General features: G+C 37.4%; 1 pseudogene; it reads right to left on the bottom strand.

Annotated features, from left to right (window-relative positions):
- Nucleotides 1–6,743: 6,743 nt before the first annotated feature.
- Nucleotides 6,744–8,048, bottom strand: LOC122738402 (annotated as a pseudogene).
- Between the last annotated feature and the right edge of the window lie 14,650 nt (nt 8,049–22,698).

Raw genomic sequence — 22,698 nt, 5'->3', positions numbered from 1 at the left:
TATGAACACAGGGTCTCATATTGAAACATCTTTTTCTCATAGTATTAGTGTCATGTTAATGAAAACCTGATGTTCTCTCATGGAGAGACCTGCAACTCTCCCCTTCCAGAAGTCTAGCACCCAGTGCCCTGGGATCATTTTGCCCTGATGATTTGTGGTATAACATAAATGTAACGTTTTTTCTGAGGGGACAATGGGGATGCCTGGGGTCCACTACTCCTGGCAAACTATGTCAGATACCCTGGCCTTTTAGTTTTAACTATTTCACTTTGTGGAGAGATAGTTCAACTCTTCTTAGTAGCAAGTCTACGAGTTTGTCCCTACTCCATTCTAAGGAGACTAGTTTGGTTCTGGTTAAATCCTCTTAGTCCTGAACCAGAATGAATCTGAAGTAACTAATCCATATAGAAGACCTACACTTTTCCCCAGCTTTCCATTCCCTTCAGTGAATCATAACCCAAGAACAAGCTCCACAACTAACCATCCTCTTATATATCCTCCAGAAGAGGAATAATAAGGAACCAGGTTTTGACCCCTGGAATCCAATCTGGAGAAACCTATTCTGTCCCAAGGTTGAATTAGTTGGAGAGGAGTGATCAAAATGGGTTGGATTTGGCAAGACAACATTCTCTGGGACATTTGTGCCATTTCACCCAGTTCTTTGTCAGGCACTCCACTATTTCCAATCTATTGTCTTCTATGTCTCAACAATCTCCATTGAATTTTCAACTTTTAGCTACATATGACTGCAGACCAATGTATATACTTATGTATAAAAATTGTCATTTTTACTAACTATAATAGCTTTGTGTCTGGAGGTACTAATTCCCTCCCTCCTTCCTTTCCTTCCTTCCTTCTATCTTTCCTTCTTTCCTTCCCTCTCTCTTCTTCTTCTTCTTCTCTCTCTCTCTCCCTTCCTTCCTTCCCTCTCTCTCCTTTCCCTTTCTTTCTCTTTCTTCCTTCTGTTTTTCCTTCTTTCCTTCCTCCCTCCCTCCTCCCCTCCTTCCTTCCTTCTTTCCTTCTCTCTCTTCTTCCCATGCCATTTCTTTCTTCCTTCCTTCCCTCTCTTTCCTTTTTCCCCTTTCTTTCCCTCCCTTCCTTCTGTTTTTCCTTCTTTCCTTCCTCCCTCCCTCCTTCTTTCCTTCCTTCCTTTTCTTCCTTCCACCATTCCTTCTACCTGTCTTTCCTTTCTTTCTTCCCCTATGGTACCAAAATGCTCCTCATAGGCTTTGCCCCACTCTAATCTGCATGATGGCTTCTATTTACTCAGTTTCCAACCTGCACTGGTTCACTTTTCCTTAATTGACCAGTTATTCCCTTGTTCCTGGGGGCTCACCATATCAATGCCAAACTTAATTAATACAAATGCCTGATTGGTCTAGGCCACTGCAGCTAGGAACTCCTAAGCTCAAGAGATCCATTAGTCTCAGCTTCCCTGATAGCAGACATGTGCCACCATACCCTTGTGCAGGTACCAATTTCAAGGATTTTCTCTTTTCTATTTCTCCATCAGGATTTCCATGCCCTCTCTAGTTCACTTGCCAATAATCTTAGAATCATCGTTTCCCAAATCTTTTACCCAAATTGTTAGCTATCCCCTCCTAAAGGAAGATTAGATGGCTTCTAACTCTATGGGGCAGAAATAGATTTTCCAAAAGTTTGGTCTGTCACTTGTTATTAATGGCTAAGGAGTGGTTGCTGAAATACCAAGCAGGAAAAATGAACACAACTTGCTTATTACTCGTTCCTAAGACGGCTGTAGTAATTTGAGCAGAAATGGTCTCATTTCCAAAAAAGAAAAAAAAAAAAGGAAAAGAAAGAAAAGAAAGGAAAAAATTCTCTCGTATAAAAAGCTTGAACCAGAGCTGCCATGTTCACTTGTTTTTAAAGCCCCTACAGGCCATGTCACATATCTGGGTCGTGGGGTCTATTGATTATGTGTCAGGCCCCAAGGTGTCAGTAATCAATAATACTAACCTACAGAAAATGTGGCTGTGATTTCATAAAACACATCAAGTTTAGTATCCATTCCTTTTGGTCCGTGAGTTTTGTCTTGAAAAACAAAAGGGAAAATACCTAAATCGGTACAATATTCATGCAAACAAAGGCAGCTGACATGCCCAGCTTTAGATTACTCAAACATCTAATTTTCTTTTGTTTCTCAGTCCTGGAACAACATGGGGTAACTGTGGGAGGTAGGGAAGAGATAAGACGGGAATTTAAACAGAACTATTCCTGAAGAATAGAGATGAATAGTGATTTTGTTTTGAGGTCATTAGCACTATAACCTTGACCTTTTATTAATATTTAATCAGGTGCTTAGAGTGGAGCATTTTTTAAAAAAAAGTACTGAAAACCCATTTAACTGAGGAGGGCTCCCAGTGATGGTGGAAGCTTATTACCCTTGAATTTGCAAATCTCCTTTGGGAACAATTTTTTCCATGGATGAGGGGTGCTATGTAGAGTAATGCTGATCTCTAGTTATGGCAAAAGCCTCATCCTAAAGTGTGCTTTCAGACATAAGTGGGTGAGAAAAAAAAAAACAATGTCATGCTAGCTGATAGACATTCCTGAGGTGGCCAATGTGATGATCGATCTAGATTTAGAGGTGGAAGGGAACTCAGAGGCCATCTACATTTTCTCCCTCACTTTACAGATGAGGAAAGTAAGGCACAGAGAAGTGACATGACTTGCCCAAAGTTACAAGAGTAGTGTAGAAGCAGGATTTGAACTCAGGTACTCTGACTCTGGGCAGCTAGGTGGCACAGTAGATAGAGTGCCAGGCCACGAATGCGGAAGACTCCTTTTTTTGAGTTCAAATCTGGTCTCAGATACTTACTATCTGTACGACTCTGGACAAGTCACTTAAGCCTGTTTAGCTCAGTTTCCTCATCTGTCAAATGAGCTGGAAAAGGAAATGGCAAACCACTCTAGTATCTCTGCCAAGAAAACCCAAAATAGGGCCATGAAAAGTTAGACATGACTGGGCAGCTAGGTGGTGCAGTGGAGAAAGCACCAGCCCTGGATTCAGGAGGATCTGAGTTCAAATCTGGTCTCAGACACTTTACACTTACTTGCTGTGTGACCCTGGGCATGCCACTTGATCTTCATTGCCCTGCCCCCCCCCCAATAAGTTAGACATGACTGAAAATGACTGAACAACACAAAACAACCTCTGACTCTAGAGCCAGATTCCTTTCTACTGCTCCACATTAAATATTATTTAGATAGCATCACCCAAATAGTATAAGCCTATGATGTTTTGTTAACTGGTTCTGAAAAAGCATATTAGATGAAACAATTTTACAGGTGATAAAAGTAGTTTCCTAGGAACAATGTTTCTTGTATAGATCTTTGGTGACATCTTTATGGACATTATCTCTAGCAGTGCATACAATAACCATTCATACCTCCTCTTTCTCTATCCCTGACCTGTAAATGTTCAATACGCTGTCTACCCAACATACTAGGAGCCCTCCTCTAGATAGCTTGACATTTTGTTAAATATTTACTGATTTAATTTTAATCTGGTTCTGCTTCAGTCAGTTTGACACCATCGAATCAGAAATTATACCTGTATTGGTAACCAGCCACTTTCTGTCTATAAAATGAATAAATTTCATTTTTTGTGGTATTATTCAATTATAACTATGACCAGCATTGTTTACCTTTATTGAAAAACAATATTAACAATGCTTTCCATCGCATGATAGAGAAGTGATAGATGCGTGGAATGAGATGCACATTTTTGGACCTAGCCAATGTGGGAATTTGTTTTGTTTGATTATGCTAATATGTTACAAGGGGTCCATGTTTTTCTTCAGTGGCAGAGGGAGTGATGGGATGGAGAAAAACCCCAAATGCTTGATAGTTGGAAAAAAATGAAGAATTAAGAGAAACAGATTTCCTAAAATGTAATTAACATAAAATAAGATGTAAACTTAAAAACTTCAATATGATTTAAAATTATGTTGAAATGAATAAAAGAGTAATGTTGTAATTATTGACAAATGTAAACCAAATTATAGAGTTTAAAATAAAGAACATTTAGAATTTGTAAGGGTGAAGCTTCTACATAGTCTATAAGTTTAACTTTTTTGAGTATTTAAAAAAATTCTGCCATAATTTCCAACATATTTTTTACTGTCCTTTCCTATAGAAATATTTGCAATAAAGTCAAAGTCACCAAGTATACAGTGGTATCATTTGGACAGTTAATCTAGTTCTTTTTAGAATGACTTTATCTCCGCCCCCCCCCCAAAAAAGAATGTCTTTATCCCTTTCTCCTCTGAAATAGATGTTGGTGCCTAAGCTGTAACTATATTAATGGTGCTTTATTTATAAATGTTCATCATAAGCACCATAGTAGATGGTCCATGTTATCTTTCAAATGAGGTTTCTTGTCGCCTTTTTGTATATAATCAAGTCAATTTTACACTATTTCTTGTGGTATTCCTTCTCCAAAGAGAATCTGTAATCCATCCCTCCGTTTAGCTGCAACTTACTTTTGTCTTCCAATTTAACTTATAGTGAGCATGCCAAGAATAATATGATTCAGTTCTTCCAGAAGTATAGTTGTTCTTTAGTCATTAGAACCAGGTTCTCATGTTTGGTGTTACTGAATATTAAAATAATGTTTATAGCTGGTCTAAAAAACCATGTGGTTCTTAACATCTTTGGCCCCTTCTTCCCACTGTTCTGCCATGTATAGTGGCAAAAGCAGAAGGAAGGTCACCAAGGCCTAAAGGTCATTTTGTATTTTTGTTTGTTTGTCTTTACCGGTGTGTGGGATCAAAGAAATCATTACCCAGTGGTCAGCCAATATCAAGAACTTTCCCATTCTCAGCTGTATGGTCTGCAGAAAGCAACTATAGTATGTAAGTGAAGCCTATACTGCTTCAGTATGGTATCTAGCCTTTGTGAATCCAAGGTCACTTCTTTGCAAGAATGAAGCATTGGTGATGTAGGAATAACAAGGAAAAACAAACAACATATCAAAAGAAAAAAATATATAATGATATATAAAGATGTTCTACTCGGGTATGGTCCTGGTAACAGTGAACTAACAATTTTCCTATGAAATTATATTAGTTGGGGAAACTTTACTGTGGCATTAACCCTACAATATAAATGGATGCTTCATACTGTCTAGGCCAACTATGTGAGGTATTTTTTGAATATTTAATGCTATAAAAGTAAATCCATTTATTAATGATATTTACTTAATACTAGCAATAATTCTACTCAGTCTACAGAGCAATATATCAGTAGAGATCCTTTGATGGCATACTGGAATGAATGAAAAAGAATGATTTGTAATTTTTCATACAAATTTTGGAGTGTAAATAGCATTCCCCAGGGTGCAAATAGTTTGTTATCGTAAGTATTTGAATACTTAATTATCCAAATAACAGCGTTTTTGTTTCCAGAATGCCAGTAGCCTCAAGCATATGATTTAGAATGGTTCTGAACATGGAAGGAATAAATGGAAAGCATTTCTAGCAGCCAAGACACAATTTGAAAAGTGAACAATAAGGTCAAGTAATGGATGACCTCAAGATTTCACCTGACATACTCTGGCTGGTTTGTTTCCTGGCTTGAATGAAGGGTGTGTTCTGATAGGAAGAGGTCTATAAAAGGTTAGGATATTTTTTGTATGAAAATTAAAAGCAATAGGAAATAGAAAAGACAACAAAGAGAAAAGAACAGAAATCAGGAACAACAGAAACACCTAGAGTAGAAATCATGGCAACAGCAATCATGACGAGCATAAATTAAAAGCAATAAAGAGTGTGGTAAGTAGTAGGAAACTGGTTCCGTGATTTGACAAAGAACATCTATACCTCAAAACTGCAGCCACAAAAAGCACAACTTCAGAGGGCCTCTATTGACGATCTCTGCGGCAATACAATGCCTGTGTTTGACTAGCTTCTAAGAACATCCATGTACCGTGAAGAAAGTATGGCAACCACTAAAAAGTTCAGCAAACTTAGGAGTGGGTGAGAGTAGATAGAATGTGGGGATAAGTGGTCATTTGGTTCCATGCTTAAACCTAATATAATTGCATCCGCAGCTCAATCAGCCAATCAAGTATAATTTATTGAGTGCTTACTTTGTTCCAGGTACTATAGTAAGTACTGGGAATTCAAATAAAAAACTGACACAGTCCCTGTCCTCAAGGGCCTTACATTCTACTAGTGAATAATATAGTACTATAAGAAGGCAAGGAAATTATATAGTATATTGAAAAGAAAAGATTTCCAATAAAATCTCTCTAGAAAAGTTGAAATGTGAATTTTAAGCTCTCTAGAAAACTTTCTTTTTATAGAAAAGCTCACTCCCCAACAGTTCTTTTTTTTTGATGGTGAATTTAGTACAAAATTTTAATTTCAGAGCTTAACAATTATAAAAGCTTGTATACATTTAATCAATCAAGAATCAAACCTCAGTCTAAGCCACTGCATATACCATATTGAAACAAAAGGTACATGTCATGAAACAAAAAGTTTGGGGGCTTCTTTACCATAAGGAAATAATAAGGATGTTAAACTATCTTGCCACACTGAACACCATAAATTGCAAAGTCAGCATTTTATATTACTGATATTTATTAACTTTTTAAAAACACAACTATAGTTGAATATTACAACAAAAACAATAGCTAGTAGTGAGTGTGTTAAGAAGATTGTAGTCCTTGACTCATTCACTATGCATACACAAGCCAGCATTACAATGGAGAGTATTCACTGGCCTCCATTAGAGGTTTTGATACTGAACCCCACCTCTGGATGATGCTCATCAACCTCATAAAGCCTTCTCTATTGTAATGGCAGCTTCTTTCTTGAGATGGGTCAAAGTCCACCAGTTCTACCTTATCCATATCTTCAGTCTCCTCCGCTCCTTTCTTTCAGGGCAGTAACTTTTCCAACAAGAGTAGCTTGTCTGATGAAAGAAAGCCATTCTCTGGAAGTTTACCTTAAATTCAATGATTAGAATTCCTTTCTCATAAGGTCAGCGATAAATTGGCATGCTTTCATTCAGCACACATTTTATATCTCCCATGTTTAACAATCTGGACCAGATGAGAAGTAATAAACTATAGTTCTATTATCAAGAGTTGTTATTGGTTTCTGAAAGCCACACAATGCTTCAACCAACTGGAATCCCTACACGTGAAAAGAGCATTACCTCGCTGTGTAATATAGCATTGTCCCTTCTCATCCAAAAACAAGGATAATATCTCTTGGCCTCAAGTCCTGGGTTCCTGGTGCACCTTCACCATGGAATGTTATCTTCTGACCATCTTTCATGCCCTTGTCAATATGAACCTCCAGAATCTTCTTCTCTTGCACTTTTCTTCCATTACAATGTTTACATCTATCTTTAGGGCTGGATTCATTCCCCATGCCCTTGGCATTCCATGCAAATTGATTGAATTTGCTGAACCATTCCAGGTCCTATCTGATGAATTCTTATTTGCATTCCAGTACCTCTGCAATGGGACAACATCTTACAGCTCCTTTCTTACCACCCCGTCCTTCACATTTATCACAAATTACATTCTTTTGCAAAGCTAGTTTCTTGTTGTACCATTATATAATTCTTCCAAGGTCACCGACCAAGTGATGGAACAACATTTTTACCTCTCCGTTCCCTTTGCATTCTTCCACCTCCTCCAAAAAACATATCGAAGATATCCATTGAAGAACCAAAGCCACCACCAGAACCCACCCTCTTTGATGGCCTTGTTCTCCCACCTTTGTCATATAAGTCTCGTTTCTTTGCATCAAAAAGTACTTCATAAGCTTGAGAAATCTGTTTGAACTTTTCTCCTTCATTTGGATTCTTGTCTGGGTGATATTACAAGGCTAGTTTTCTATATGCCTTTTTTAGTTCTTCCTGGGAGGCATTGGGTTTTACCCCCAAAACATCATAATAAGTCGTTTCCTTCACCATTTTTTATAGTTGGGGAGAGCCACTCGCGGTACGCCGGGTGTCGAAATGCCCACGTCCGGGGTGGGGTGAGAGGGGACCGCCCAGGAGCCGGTTGGGATGTTAGGGGATCGAGTGGGAGAGAGAAGATTGGGGGAGGGGGCGCGAGGTCTTGTGCGTGGAGCTCGGGCAGCGGCAGCTCCCCAACAATTCTTAAAAAAAAAGATGTATAGTATCTTAAATATCTCCCCACAGTCTTGTTTAATACTATCAGTTTGCCTTATCTCTGAAGGAGAGGAAGCATTGTATAGTAGATAGGGCTTAGAAAGAGGAGGTTTTGTATTCAGATCCTCTGACACATGTTGGTTTTATAGCTTTGCATGACATGCAAAGACGCACAACTGCTATCTTATTGATTATCTTCCAGAGTCATAAGAATACAAGAGATACCCCATGCAAAGCAGGCCTTACTGCACTGTTCTAGAGAATTTCTACACTAGAGGCAAGCGAATAATCCAAATGAGGCCTGTGACTGGCAACCTAGTGTGGGTGATACTGCCTATACCACTGTCTTCTTCCCTGGATGACAGGTCAGTCTCCTATTGATGTCATGCTGGATCTTTGTTTAAAATTTTTGTAAGGGGCAGCTAGGTGGCACAGTGGATAAAGCACCGGCACTGGATTCAGGAGGACCTGAGTTCAAATCCGGCCTTAGACACTTAACACTTACTAGCTGTGTGACCCTGGGCAAGTCACTTAAACCCTCATTACCCCGCAAAAAAAAAAAAAGCCAAACCAAACCCCCCCAAAACAAACTGTTTGTAAATTTGAGTGCTTCTTGGACTCTGGATATTCAACCAGAGAGCAAAAATCATTGCCCATGGTTCCATGTCTAGAAACCACTCCACTGTGTGCTGCCTTCAGGCAGGGGTAACAATGCTTAATACTGAGACTGGGGGGCAGCTAGGTGGCATAGTGGATAAAGCACCGGTCCTGGATTCAGGAAGACCTGAGTTCAAATCTGACCTCAGACACTTGACACTTACTAACTGTGTGACCCTGGGCAAGTCATTTAACCGTCCTTGCCCGCACCAAAAAAAAAAAAAATTAATACCGAGACTATTCTTTGTTGTCATATGTTTTTTTCTTGTGAAGAGCAATGGTTTTATTTTTTTAAACTGCTATCCTCTGTGTACCTCTTACATTTCATCCAAACTCTCCTGTACTATAAGCTCATTGTCTTATAGCTTACAGACTATTCTCTTTCCTAAAAATAAATTAGGACAATGCCTCCAGTTTCAGGGCACTCACTCTCTCCCACCCTCCACAATTAAAGAAAAATCATGTTGTCTCAATAATAACATCTGCAACTTCTTTTAGAACTTGAGGAGATACTTTATTCTATTTGCTTCAGTTTCCTCATCTGTAAAATGAACTTGAGAAGGAAATGGCAAACCACTCCAGTATCTTTGCTAAGAAAATCCCAAATGGGGTCATGACGAGTCAGATATGACTGAAATGACTGAACAACAATAATGTAGAGAAGTCATCCAGATAATCCGCCTGACATTGTACAGATGATGTCATGCTGATTGAATAAAACCTCATACTTATTAGGGGAACACTTCAAGAAAATCTCACCTCAAGAGATTGGCCTAATGAGCCAAAAAGGAAAACCCTAACCTGGTGCTGTATTTTTGCAAATCATGGGGCATTCAGGATCATAATCAAAATGGTGGCTAAACAAATGACCAATGGAAAGATTCATAATGGGCATAAGTAGTCTATAGTATGTAACTGATTATGACTCTCATGCAAGACATGGTATAAGGATGTCATCTAGGAAATGTATAATCAGATAGGAATGTAGTCTAGTTCTCTACCAAGACTAAGGCATGATGAAAGGAAAGCTTGAGTGCTACATGAGCAAATACAGAATGTTAAAAGACACAGAGGAGGGCTGCTACTATGTTGGGTATATCTGGTGTGGAGTATTTATGGGAGGGCATAGACTGAGATCTCATGGATGAGAAGACTTGAAAAGGATTTCAGCAATCATCTTACTTGATTACCTCATTTTACATATGAAGAAACTGAGGTTCATAGAGCTTAAATGATTTGCCATGATCACAGTAGAGGTGGGATTTGAAGCCAGAGATTTTGTCTCCAATCCAGTACTCTTTCCATTGCACCATACTGCCTGCCTTGGATTAATTATGATCTGAACTGTGGGTTACCTTCATTGATGTGATTATAGGTCCATGTAAGTACTAAAACATGTGTGCATGATACATTGATAATCTCATGGGTTTCAATGGCTTTTCCCCTCTAGTTTCTATTCATTCATTCAATCAAACAACAAACTTCAAACATTCATTCAAACAACCAGAAACATTACCTGCTCTCGAGGGGCTTACATTCTAAAGGAGGAGGTAAGAAATATATAATGAGGCATTTATAAAATCATATGGAGTAGATGGAAGATAATCTTAGAGAAGGCACTAGCACCCAGGACCCTGGGAATATTCTTTTGGAGAAGGTAGCATTTGAACTAGGTCAAGAAAGAGACAAATATACCCAGGATTCAGCTAAACTGGGAAGATGAAAAGTATGGTTCTGTGTTCATTATGCCTTTCATAATTTGGGAACAGCAATTGCTTTTGTTCTTAGTTGAAAACAAGTCAGACGTCATCTTTGCAGGGGCGCCATAGAAGGCTCCCTGTGTTGCTTTCTTGGGGATAACCGTCTCTCTCATAAGTGATGAAAAATTCCATCAAGTCAGCATGACCCAAATTCAGAAACTTCCTGTAGTCCCTTTCTTGAGTATGGACACTCAGCTAGTATTCTAGACTATTGTATTCAGAGGTAGCACCCTAAAAGAGTTTTTATGTTTATCTAGCATACTCCTTACTCTTTCCCAATGCCCATCCACTCCACCAACTGCTGACAGAGCTACTCCCTTATTTAATACAGATTGCCTGATAAATTCATTTTTATTTAAAAAAAATGGGTCCTCTGGTATAGAAATAATAATACTATGACTAATTATAAAACCATTACATGATTAAACTCAATTAACTTCAAATAACCCTTGAAATTTGCTTAATGTCAGCCCTTGGCCCTGGCTGAACTGATAAATATTGCTCACCTTTGAAATTTCTATGAAAAGAGAATATTCTAGTGTGATACCTGACACTTGAGGGAGCAAGCTCGTAGTCTCTTAGTGCTGAGGCAGGAAGTGCTCTTTCTGGGTTGGCTCAAAGAGCACTCTCTCTGATGTTGGGCCTGGGTTACAAATAAGGCCTTTCCTTTGGGACTCTATATGCTAATGGTCTTGTCTCAGGTTTTCATTAGGGTGATTGTCAGTTAATTGTTCTAGTATGAACCTGAAACAGTAAAACTGAGACAGGTTCACCTAGCAAAGGATACAGTCTTACATTTGGATTATGAGGTGTGAACTATGCTGACCATCTTGTCTGGGGATTCCTACCACCATGGCTAGGTTCTGCCATCTATGACACAGAACTCCTGAGAGAAGAAAGAATTGCTCAGAAGGTGTTGTCAGGGATGGAGCTGTACTGAACCTGTGACACAGAGCTGTCACTACTAAGCCCTTTGGTGTGCTCAATGTCCAAGACCTTAGTCATCTTGGACCAAAACACATCGCTTCCCAAGGGGCCCACAAAACATAAAAAATACAGATACATAGAGAGAATTCTGGCCCAGAAACAGCAGACTTACATAGCCACACTAATGCACCATGGAGACTTCTTACCTGGTTTTCTTTTTCTTTCCTCCAAGACCAAAAAAACTCTTGATAGTATAATGAGACCTCCTATATTTGCTATATATAGCAAAAAAGTCTCCCAGTTTTTATGAATTGACTTTAGGTAGCCCTGGAACAAGAGAGAGGGGGGGGCAGTGAGGTGGCACTCCACAATGAGTGGAGTCAGGAAGAGTCAAGCTCAAATCCAGCCACAGACACTTACTAGCTATGTGATGCCAGGCAAGTCACTTAACCTCTATTTGTTTCATTTTCCTCATCTATAGAATGGGTAAAATAAGAACATCTATCTCCCAGGGTTGTTGTGAGGTTCAAATGAGATAATAATTGTAAAGTTCTTAGCACAGTGCCAAGCACACAGTAAGTGCTATATAAATGTTAGCTGTTGTTGTTATTATAATATTCTCTCTGGGGCTTTTGGCAGTAGCTCCTGCCTTTCCATTTCTACAGCTCAACTTGCCTGGGCTTCTTTATTTTGCAAGCAAATATTTTGCTCTTCTGATTGAGAGGAGTAGGACTCTTATTCTTATCAGAGACTATTTATTTACAGAAATCCTGTCCCTCTACTTCTGGCAAGAAAGGAGAATGCCTCTACATAGTGCTATGACAATAAGAGAAACGGGGAAGTTTAGCTGTGAGAGAAGAAATGCATTAGCTGTTGTCAATAGCATAATGAGGGCATTGCCCTCTTTATTATTGTGAGGCTATCTGTAGGCCATTATAAAAGCAGGGAGAGCTAAGCTTCTGGGCAGATAACTTACATAGGTTCTTATACTGTATCTAGATAGTTGATTGTTTTGGAAGGGAGGAGAGCAAGAAACCCAGTTTAATCTCTTCTTGACATAACAGTATCGTTCTGGGCAGTTTAGCTATCTGGGTGGATTTCCCTGTGTGTCACTCTTTCCATATCGTATAGTGTATGCTTGAGGTCTGAGGCACAAAATTAGAGGGAGAGGACAGAGGGAATAAGCCTAAAATTTAGAGTGCCTAAAATGTGGTAGGCATTGTGCTAAGAATTTAACAAATATTATTTCACATGATCCTTACAATAACCCTGTGAGGTAGGTGCTGCTACAACCTAAATTTTACAGTTGAGGAAACTGAGGTATATTGAGTGTGACTTGCCCAGGGTGACATAGCTAGTATGTATCCAAGTGGAAATTTGAATTCAGGTCTTCTCCACTCCAGGCCCACTGCTTTATCCAGCCTCCAGAGGTGCTGGCATTTTGATCATGTCATCTTCCCACTCTCTCTCTTCCGGGATCCGAAGGGACTCTGCATTGGCATGACTTTTCTCTTGAAGCTATATGCCAGGAGACTAGGGTCTTTCTTCTTTCCAGCCCTCACCAATTCTGCCCCTCAGGCAGGCATATGGAGCTCTGAGTAATTAATCTCCACCAATGAGGAGAGAGTTCCACACCACTGGACTTTGAGGCTTGGGTTATATATGTCTTTGCAAACAAAGTATTATACACATCTCACCTATCATTATCCAGAAGAATGTAAATTCCTGAAGGCAAGAGAGTTTCATTTTGTCTTTGTATCACCTGTGCCTTGTGTAGTGAATTGAATTTAGGTATTAAAAAAAAATTGTATTTTATAATTCTATTTCACTGAGAATTTAATTCAATTGATAGTACCCTTTGAACCCTTCCTGATTCTCTTGAGTATCTCTACATCAGTAATTTACGGGGCTCTAACAACAATACCAGCACTATGGACTCTTTTCCCAACTCCATAAGCCTACAGAGTTTGATGAAAGTTATCTATGGACTGAGTGAACAGCTTCTGGATTGGTTAGTTCCTCTGATGGATTAGGGGAGTCTCTTGCCTGGGTGCTATAAACAGATTAAGGAATTGTTTCTAACTCCCTCCCTTTTTTGTTTTGTTTTGTTTTGTTTTGTTTTTTTTTGCAGGGCAATGGGGGTTAAGTGACTTGCCCAGGGTCATACAGCTAGTAAGTGTCAAGTATTTGAGGCTGGATTTGAACTCAGGTACTCCTGAATCCAAGGCTGGTGCTTTATCCACTGTGCCACCCTAGCTGTCCCACTCCCCTCCCTTTTGAGGACCTACTGAAAGCAAGGATTTAGCTATCATTCTGTTGAAACTGCATAAGAGACAGCATGGCATATGTAAGTGAATTTCACCAACTGAAGTCTTCTTGGGCTGGAAGAGGAAGTGGTTAATGGAAGGTTTGTTGAAGGTTCTACAGAGAACTCAGAATGATAGATATATAGTTTGAGAGTTGGAAAGTATCTTAGAAGTCATCTAGCCTAAGCACATGATTTTACAAAGGAAGTAACTGATGCCCAAGTAACAGGATTTCTTAAGTTTATACAAGTAGTTATAAGGAAAACTGTATTTTGAACCTAAATCTGTTAACTCAAAAATCTTTTCTTCCACAAAACTTTTCAGGATTAATGGATTATTGAATACTCTATACCTAATGATTGAGTGGTTTTAATTCATATTAATATACAGGGTAGGGAAGAAAAACATGATTTTTAACAGGTGCTAGGTATCAAGAGATCTGAGTTCATGTTGGAGGAAAGATACAGTTGTTTTCCTGTTCGAGTTTTTTTTTTTTTGGTATAATTACCCATCTTTGGTTAATATACAATAACAGCAAGAGGTACTGGGAACTTCTGATTCCTTAGTTTCAAGTAGTTTCCCTACAACACAATCCATATTCTTCAAGAATAGTTTTCTTTTGGGACAAGCTAGGTGGCGTAGTGGATAGAGCACTGCCCTGGAGTCAGGAGGACCTGAGTTCAAATGTGACCTCAGACACTTAACACTTACTATCTGTATGACCTGGGCAAGACAATTAACCCCAATTGCCTCACAAAAAAGAAAAAAAAAGGATAGTTTCTTTCAATCTGACTGTCCCAATGTATCCTGAGACATGTCTTCATTGATTTAACAAGATATTAAGCTATTTAGGCACAACTCTGATACTCTGAGAAATTTAAAGAAATTTGGCAGTTTGGATAGTTGTTCCTAAGTATTTCATTTTGAATTAATAGAATTGGAGTAGTATGTCTTAGAAATAAAGACCTTTTAAAAATAAATTTATTGAAAGAATTCTCTTTTCTCCCCAATTGATAGCTTTTCTTATTGTAGATTCATTGATTTTATTTATTGTAAAGTTTGAAAAAATTTATATAATTCAAGTAGTCCATTTTGTATTTTATAATTCTATTTCACTGAGAATCTTTTCACTTTCCATAGTGTCAAAGATATACCCTTCTACATTCTTTTAATATTTTTATGCTATGACTTATCCAGTTGGAATTTTTTATGGTAGATGGTATAGGATGCTGATCTAAAATTTTGCCTTCTTCTAACTACATTCCAATTTCTCTAGAAGTTTTGTAATAGAATGCTTTCACTAATAGTTTGTGTTTGTGGATCTATAAAATTCCAAAACCTTATTAAACATGCTTTTAGCTCTAGTTTATTTTAGGATTGATCTACTTTTATTTTTTATAATCTGGGTACCAGAAAAATTTGGGCAGCTAGAAAACTCACTAGACAAGTACTGGATCTGGAATGAGGAAGACTCCTTTTTTTTAGTTTCAAATCTGGTCTCAGATACTTACTAGATGTGTGACCCTGAGGAAGTCAACTTAACCCTATTTGGCACAGTTTGCTAATCTATAAATGAGCTGGAGAAGGTAAATGGCAAACCTTTCCAGTATTTTTCTCAAGAAAACCCCAAAAGGGTCACAAAGAGTCAAGATATAACTGAAACCAGTGAACAACAATAACAACAACCTAGAAAGTTTGGCTTCATTAGTGCTTGTAGTATCATTGAAACATTTTAACACTTAAACATCCTTTATGCTTCCTTGTTTCCCTGTTTCCCTAGATAATCTTTATTCTTCCATCCATCTGATTTTTATAAAAACTATTTTTATCTAATTTTGTAAAGTATCTCCCTTAGAAATTTGATTTGTATAATATTAAATCTATAGAATACTTTGGATAATGTCATCTTCTATGGTATAGGTGTGGAGTCATAAAAATATTATAGCACAAGTTAGAAATCTCTTTAATTCTGTGAAAGTTGTTTTGTAGTTGTATTTCTTTCTTTCACCTGTGTATGGTAGCTTAACTTTCAGATATTCCAAGTATCCTATTTAAATGGGATTTAATCTCTAGGTTTTTGCTACTTATGCACAGAAATGGTGATTATAATGACTTGACTTTGATGGGATTTGTGGACTTATTTTCTATTCTGTTGTTATATGAAATTTTTGATTATCTTGATTTTTCAATATTTAAAGTTTTCTATATGAAATAGTATATAATCCATCCATAGAGATAATTTTGCCTCTGCTTTTCCAATACATATTCCTTTAATTTCTTTTTCTGGCCTTATTATGATAGCTATCATTTCTAGTATTTTATCAAATAATAGTGGAGAGAATGATTTTCTCTATTATAAATAATGTTAGCTCTTAGTTTTAGGCTACTGGCTTTGATCATATTAAGTCAAGGTCTCATAGAAAGGACTTGATTAGATGCCTAGAGTCTTCATTTTTGAGAACAGTTTACAGAAAATAGGGATTACAATGTTTGTCCTTTTAGTGTTTGATATAATTCACTTGTAAATCTGTCTGAGCCAAGAGTTTTTCACTTTGGCAGTTCATTTATGTCTTGCTCAATTTCTCTTTTTGAGATAGGGCATTTTTGGATTACTTGTTTACTGTTGCATTTTATATTTTTGTGGGTACTCATTCATTTCATTTAACTTATTAATTTGGATGGCATATAACTATATATATAGTACTTTCTAATAATTTTCTTTATATTATCTCTAATCATTGTGAGTTCTCAGTATAGCTTAACTATAGAGTGAATGGAGGGCAGTGATATATACAATTGGAGAAATAAGAAGTGTACAAGTCATGAAGACCTTTAAATGCCCAATGAAAGAATTTATATTGATCTTTAAAAGTATATGAGTTTTCATCAGTAAAGAGATTTTGAATTAAAAGTGGTGGCAACATGTCTCTATGTCTTGGTCATTGATTGAGGCAGTACTTAGATACTTGGCAGCAGAATCATTTCCAAATCAATCAAGTTGTACTTTTTAATTGAACTGAAGATCTCGGGTGCATCAACTGACATCACTTGCAGTGACCCAGAGCATAAAGTGTACCAATCATCTAGAAGGGTCATGTCTTTAAACTAAAGGTCCACTCAGAATGGCTTGAGATTCTGTCAATGGATGCATGGACCCAATGTGAAAGAAACTCTGTATTAAGATAAAAAGACTAGAAGTCAAGATTGGGGTATCCTATTTTCATTTGCATCTCAAAGCACTTAACCTATCTCCATCATAGTACTGAGTGGAAATTTGGTTCTCCACATTTTAGTCACTAAGAGCTTTGTAAATGGATCATGCTTTGTGAATTTGAAGACAAAAATATCTTCCTTGAGGATGGGCATTCTATATTGTTTGTTTTCTGTTGTGTCCACATTACCTAAATGGGATTTTGTACAGAGGAGCTGCTTACAAAACACAGACAAGTAATTGACTTCCTGGTCTTTGCTTTTAAAAATTCTTACATTGCAGAAAAAGAGGTGAGAAATATTTCTTAGAAAAGTTCAATAAACTTTTTCTAGAATATTTATTTTTTCTTCCTTTCTTTTTTTACTTCTCTTACCCTATTCCTTCTTTCTTCTCCTTTCTCTTCCTATATCTACCCTTCTCTTGCCTTCCATCTCCTTTCTCTCATCCCTATTTGTCTGTCCTCTCTCTCCTTACCATTCTCCTCTCCCTCTTTCTTCCTCCCCTTCCCTTCTATTACTCCTCTTTCTCCATTTCCCTCTTTCCCCACTTATGATTGGGTGGTCCATTTTGCATCTTTCACAAAGGAAAAAATTTTAAAGGTGACAACATGATGTCATTATCTTTGATTCTCCTTCAGTGCTGATTTCCTTTTATTTATCCATATTTCTGCTTCTTTGATTCCTGAATTCACCTTGAGCAATAACTATTGGAAAAAATTATGAGATGTGGAGCCAAGATGCCAGAGAAAAGGCAGGGACTCAACTGAGCTTTCTTCAATTGTCCTTTCCAAAAAACTATAATAATACCTCAAAACAAACAATTCCTGGAGTGTCAGAACCTACAAATGGATGGGTTAAAACATTTTCTAACCCAAGACAATGTAGAAGGTTGGCAGGAAAGTTCTGTTACAACAGGTATGAGTGGAGCACAGTCTAACACAGGTTGACCCCAGCAAACCTGTGGGGGCAGTGGCAGTTTCCAGAACTTTCAGCCCCACATATTGTAAAGAGGGTCAGACAACTGGTCAGAAGGAGGGGATGGGGATCCCTTTGCTGGCCACTGGGAACAGGACTCTGTTTCATTTCCCATACTAGGATCTGGGTTACATTCATGGGTCTCAGTCCCAAAGCAAGGAGGAGCACTGGTACACCAGAGCTTGAGACTACAGAGAAGTTGGGACACTGGTCACAGTTCCAGAGTGGAAAAGAGTGCTTGTAGTCACTCACAGATTAGAGTACAGGCCAGAATAGTAATCACACCTCTCCTTAGATCATTCATCTTGGAAGAATAGAAAACTTACAGTTCCACAGAATTATCTCTGAAACAGCTGCAAAAAATCCTAAAGCTTAGGACAATACCCCCTCCACTCCAGAAGCAGAGCCCTATTTTAGCATAGAGTGAAAAAATCAAGAAATAGGATGGAAAATGAGCAAACAGCAGAAAAAATCCTGACTATAGAAAGTTACTATGGTAACAAGGAAGATCAAAACACAAACTCAAAAGAAAACAACAAAGTCAAAACTGCTACATCCAAAGCCCAAAGTGAAATATAAATTGGCCTCAGGCTCTGGAAGAGCTCTAAAAGGATTTAAAATATAATGTAAGCTATGTAGAGGAAAAATTGGGAGGAGAAATGAGAGTGATGCAAGAAAATCATGGAAAAAAGAGTCAACAGCTTGGTAAAAGAGGCACAAAAATATGGCAGAATGGATCATCTTTCAAGAAATTGTCAAGGAAAAGTGCCCTGATATTCTAGAACCAGAGAGTAAACTAGAAATTCAAAGAATCCATCAAACACTTCCTGAAAGAGATCTCAAAAGGAAAATTCCAAGGAATATTATAGCCAAATTCCAGAGTTCCCAGGTCAAGGACAAAATACTCCAAGAAGACAAGAAGAAAGAATTAAAATATCATGGAGTCGCAATCAGGGTAACACAAGATTTCACAGTTTCTACATTAAAGGATCAGAGGGCTTGGCATATGGTATTCTGGAAGGTAAAAGAGCTAGGATTACAACCAACAATCACCTACCCAGCAAAACTGAGTATAATCCTTTGGGGTGGGGTGGGGGGATGGATATTCAATGAAATAGAGGACTTTCATGCATTCCTGATGAAAAGACAAAACTGCATAGAAAATGTGACTTTCAAATATAAGACTCAAGAGAAGCACAACAAGGTAAACAGAAAAGAGAAACCACAAGGGATTCAATAAGGTTAAACTGTTTATATTCCTACATGGGAAAATGATACTTGTAACTCCTAAAGCCTTTCTAATTATTAGGGCAGGTAGAAGATATATATATATATATATATATATATATATATATATATATAATCAGAGGGCACAGGTGTGAGTTGAATATGATGGAATGATTATCTATAAATAAAATTAAGGGGTGAGAAAGAGAAATGCACTGAAAGGAAGGGAAAGGGGAAGGTAGAATGAGGTAAATTATCTGACATAAAAGAGATGTGAAAGAGCTTTTACAGTCAAGGGAAAGATAAAGGAGGTAGGGAGAATACGTGAACCTTATTCACATCAGAACTAACTCAAAGAGGAACTAACATGCATACTATAGAAATTTATCTTACCATACAAGAAAATAGAAGCAAAAGAGGATAAGAAAAGGGGTAAGAGATAAGGATAAGAGATGAGAGGGAGGATTGGGGATGTAAAAGTCAGAAGCAAAACCCTTTTGAGAATGGACAGGGTGGAAGGAGAGAGAGAGAGAGAGAATAGAATAAGAAGGGGGAAAATAGGATTGAGGCAAATATATAGTTAGCAATCATAATTGTGGAAAGATTTTTTACAGCAAGTTTCTCTGATAAAGACCTCATTCCTCAAATAGATAGAGAATGGAGTCAAATTTATAGAAATAAATTCCATTCCTCAATAGATGAATGATCAAATATATGAACAGGCAGTTTTCAGATTAAGTAATCAAAACTATCTATAGTCATATAAAATGCTCTAACTTACTATTGATTAGAAAAATACAAATTAAAACAATTCTATCAGATTGGTTAATATGACAGAAGAGGAAAATGACAAATGGAGGGGTTATGGGAAAACTGAGACACTAATGCATTGTTGATGAAGTGGCAAACTGATTCAACCATTCTGTAGAGCAGTTTGGAACTATACCCAAAGGGTTATAAAACCATGCATACCCTCTGACCAAGAAATACCATTTCTAGGTTTATATACTAAAGAAAACATAATTGTCCCTGCATCTTCATCACCAATGATAATATTTATTTCCCATATAACTGAGTCCAGAAACCCAAAGGGTATTGAAGCTTTTATAAATACTTGCTATATTTTTAAAGGAGAACTTTCCTTGATAACATTTAGTTTATCACAATTTGTCATATGTCTTTATTTACTTACATTTAAATGATTTAGTGGTAGTGTGTGTGTAGGAGGGTTGGTGGAGGAGTGGAAATAACTTTTGAAATACACCATGAAGAGAGCTTCTGGCAAAGGCCTGTCCAGTTTAATTCAGATATTAGATAATTGCTAGTACTGTCTTTATGTTTTGACCTTTGAGTGAACCTAGGTAAAATAAAGAGGAGAAAATTAGCATTGGCCAAATGTTTGCCTGTACTTTAGGATAAATTTAAGCATCACAGGCTTGTTGATCATGGGAGAGACAGCTGTAGTATTATGGGCAATTAATGTACACATGTTCGTGAAGGTGTTTCCTGGTTTAGGAATCTGAAGAGATAATTTTAAATTTAGGAGATTTAATTATGTAAAACATAGTTCTTGACCCTTACTCTCAGAAAATAGGTAATTTATTTTATATTAATGAATGTAGAAAGACCCCATCTAAAATTTTGCCTTTGTGTAATTTCACAGCCAAAGGCAACTTTTCAGCATTTCAATAAATAAATGATATTCCAGTAACCTCTCTAGGGAGAAGAGTACCACATGCAATGTTTACAATGCTAATGGCTAGAAATGATTATGCAGTAGTTTGCTTTTGAGGTCTCAAGGAACAACACATAGGTACAGGATCATAGCTATAATTCTTATCTTCTGTGATGTTTGCCATCACTTTAAAATTCGAATCTGCAAGGCTATCACTTGGGATATTACTTATTTCCTGCTAGTTACTTTGCCTAATAGTAATTGCACTCCTATGTGGTAATGAGTGCTTATGGCCTTGATATTTGAATAGTTAGACTTCTGGTAAGTGTGTTTAACTGAAATAAAAAGACTAATACACTTTTCCACAAAGTTGTGATGTTGTGTATAGAGCACTTTAGACATTCACAGATAGGTCCTGCCCAGAAAAACTACCTTCCTCCCTCCCTTCCTTCCTTTCTTCTTTCTTTCCTCCCTCCCTCCCTTCCTCCCTTTCTTCCTTCCTCCCTTCCTTTTCCCTTTCTTTCCTCTTTCTTTCCATTATCCCCTTCCTCTCTCCCTATCTGTCCCTCTCCTCTCCTTCCTCCTTCCTTCCTTCTCTTTCTTTTTTTCCTACCCCAAATTCAGAAGTTATCTGAGGAGGCTTAAATACTGTCCATTGCCTTGCTTACCCAGTGCTATACAGTAAAATTCCAAATATCATATACAACTCCACAATGTACAGAGAAAATCAATTCTCTCTAAATACATAGTATTGCAGATTCACAGAACAAGAAACATTTCAAAGTTCCCCAAATAAGAAACATTTTAAAAGTCTACCAAACACCTCTGCTTGCTTTGTCTTATTAGTCTTTTTTGTTTTCCTTATTAGTCTTATAGGGCTTTTCTCAACTCACAAGCCAAGGGGAAAAAAAAGAAAATTGGTTTCTGTCGAACAGAAACTTGGTCCACAATGAGCTTTTTAATCTATGGGAACTGTTCTCATGTGGATTTACATTGCTCCATTTGTCAAAAGAGCAAAATCATCCTGGATGGAAACTCTTTCAATAATTTCCTCAGCACATAAGGTCATCTACCTGGGTTTTACACAAAAATATCCTTTTCTGCACAGAGCACACCAAACAAAAAGTATTCTTTCCTACACAAGGCATGCTGAAATTGTCTAGTGGTCCCTTTAGTTATAGGCACTCTCCAAAGAAAATCCAGGCAATTTCCTGGAGTTCCTTAATCCAAAGAGCACCCCAAAATTCTTCCATCGATCCTTGCTATTGCCAGAGGAAAGCAAGTGGAATTGCAACTCACTCACCAGGACCAGAAGAAAAAATCAGTTAAATTAGAGAAGTAGCAAAGAATATCAGCCACTTGTGGATTTTAGGCATAGACATCCTCACCCTAAGTAGTTATAAGTCATTTTGCTTTCCCAAAAAGCCAGCAGTCTAGATCTGCTTAAATTCAAGACAATATTGACATTTCTATTAGGGAAATCTAGTGATTCAAAATTTCTCATAACAAAATTAATATCAGTACTTATGCAGGATTCAATAATATAGAACATATCAGTATACCAATACTTATACAGAATTTAAAAATATGAAAGGTCAATACTTAGATGAAAATTTTATAAAATTATAGTAATGGAACTGACTTGTAAAGAAACACTCACTGGGAAAAAAACCTACATTGACAGCCTGAAAAAAATCACCAAATTTCTCTCCGATCTCACAATCTAAGATATATGTATATGTATATGTACATGTACATGTACACTTATATGTACATGTACAGTATAATGTGTATATATAATCAA

The sequence above is a fragment of the Dromiciops gliroides genome, chromosome 2 (assembly GCF_019393635.1).
Source record: "Dromiciops gliroides isolate mDroGli1 chromosome 2, mDroGli1.pri, whole genome shotgun sequence".
Lineage (NCBI taxonomy): Eukaryota > Metazoa > Chordata > Mammalia > Microbiotheria > Microbiotheriidae > Dromiciops > Dromiciops gliroides.
This window is presented reverse-complemented; position numbering and strand designations above follow the sequence as displayed.